Genomic DNA, 2,337 nt, shown 5'->3' with positions numbered 1-2,337 from the left:
TAAGCACTGTAAGATTTGGTTAAAAAAAAAATCAATGGTTAAACAAACTGATGTCCACGGGTATGGATGTAGGAGATGTAAATACAGAGTGTGCAGGCAAATAACCACATAGGCCCTACTTTCAGTGTTTGAAATGACTGGAGGAATAAAGCACATAAGGTCTAGAGTATTCGTAGTTCCTGAGATGTTAGTTCTGTATGATACTGAAATTATACAAGTGAAAAAAAAATTTTTTATTTAATTTTTTTTTTTTTTTTTTTTTTTTTGTCCTTTTTGAGACCCGCTGCAAGGCGCTCAGCCAGTGAGTGCTGTGAGCGCACCAGTCATCCCTATATAGGATCCGAACCCGCAGCGGGAGCGCTGCTGTGCTCCCAGCGCGCTGCACTCTCCCTAGTGCACCACAGGCTCGGCCCTTAATCTAATTCTTAATAAGAGAAATGTTCAGAGTCCTGCACTAGCTAGAATTCCACTAAAATATCGTTTCTCACCTATTAATTAACCAAAAGTCTAAAAGTTTAACAGCATATTTTGTATGAGGGGCTGTGAGGAACCAGGTATTCTCACACGTTACAGGCAGGGATGTTAACGCAAAAAAGGCAAAGTGGGTAACCTAGCGACATCCACTAAAACTATAGCCAGCATTTAATCTTGGATCCAAACAACTCCTTCTGGGAGCTATTTCTCAGATACACGTGTACAAAGTTACTCATTGTAGCATATTTGCAATAGTCATAAATTGGGGGGAAATCCATATTGATAAACAAACAATAAGAAATACAGACTGCAATTATTTCTCTTAGTTGTATTTTCACTCTATAGTGCATTTGGTGAATAAAAGTTCTTAGTTCTAACATAGGAAGAAAAAAAAACTATCTTTCGTGGTTTGTACTTATTTGTACTCTCCCAAGACATTCAAGAACAGATAATTCCAATCTTATAAAAACTCTTCCAAAGAACAGAAAAAGTAGTAATATGCCCCAACTCGTTTTATGAGGTTAGCATAACCTTGACACCAAAACCTGACAAAAGCAGCCCTTCCTTACATGATTAAGGCAGATTGCAGACCAAGATCACTCCAGACATAGACATAAAAATCCAAAAGAAATATTAGCAGACCAAACCTAGCAGTGTATAAATAAAATAAATACACCCTGAACAAGTGCGTTTATTCCAGGAATGTAACTATTTTAGGAAAAGCTGATATAATTCTCTCATTAAAAAATAACAGTAGAGGGGCCGGCCCGGTGGTGCACTGCTACAGGGCACCGCTTGGGAGCGCNACAAGTCTGTCGTGTATGTTTTCTTGTTAAAACTTCATTTAGATACATTAGTAAGGATGTAAAAAAAAGGGAGCAGGCTTACCATGTTCCTGAATAAGAAAATTCCGTATACTAAAGATGTCAATTATCCTCAAGTTGATCATGTCCGTAGTTTTTTTTTGTGTGTGTGTGTGTGACCGGTAAGGAGATCGCAACCCTTGGCTTGGTGTCGTCTGCACCGCGCCCAGCCAGTGAGTGCACCAGCCACCCCTGTATAGGATCCGAACCCGTGGCGGGAGTGCTGCTGTGCTCCCAAGCGCCACACTCCCCCGAGTACGCCACGGGGCCAGCCCCATAGTTTTTAACCTTTACACTAAAGGCACTAGTGAAAAAAATCACTTTTTATTTTTTACATATAAGAATTATATTGCTGTGTCCTAAAATATTTTGTACTTCACCTAAGTGTAATAATAGGAAGAGGAAAATAGAAGAATACAAGTTCTATATTGATGTGGAGAGAATATTAGAGTCTGATTATAATAACATTTATAAATGGGAAATAATCATCAGGACATCATAGTCATCAGGAGATTAATATTGAAAACTATAGTAAACCACTTTGTAAGGCTTTATACTTTTCAAGTCACTGTCATATCCACAATGCCTTTTTAAAAATCTCCTTATTTGATAAATATTTATTGACTTTTGATTGCAGTATTCTAGGAGATGGGGATACAGAATTGAATAAGATAGTTCAATTCCTTGAATTAATAGAGCTTACGTTATAAGGGGAAGGCGAATACATTCATTAGTAAGCAAAATGGTATCAAATGATGGTGACTTTTATAAAGAAAATAAAGCATGATAATGTAATAGAGAATTACATTAATTACAGTTTTCTTTAAACTGAGTGTTCACAAGAAGTGTCTCTAGGAGGTGCCATTTGAGCTAAGATTTGATAACAATAAGTACTCCAGGGGCAGAGAGTTCCAGGCAAAGAGAATCGCTGATAAGAATGCCCTGAAGTGGGTGGAACTTAGCAAGCTGGGCAGAGAGTGGTAGGAAATGAGACCTGCAA

General features: G+C 38.0%; 1 pseudogene; it reads right to left on the bottom strand.

Moving 5' to 3' along the window:
- The window catches only part of LOC103598386, a 3,083-nt pseudogene extending 1,660 nt beyond the window's left edge, over positions 1 to 1,423 (bottom strand).
- Positions 1,424 to 2,337: the final 914 nt, after the last annotated feature.

This window comes from Galeopterus variegatus, unplaced genomic scaffold (genome assembly GCF_000696425.1).
Source record: "Galeopterus variegatus unplaced genomic scaffold, G_variegatus-3.0.2 Scaffold2594, whole genome shotgun sequence".
In the NCBI taxonomy this organism is placed as follows: Eukaryota; Metazoa; Chordata; class Mammalia; order Dermoptera; family Cynocephalidae; genus Galeopterus; species Galeopterus variegatus.
Note: the sequence above shows the minus strand (reverse complement) of the source record. Positions and strands in the feature narration are given on the sequence as shown.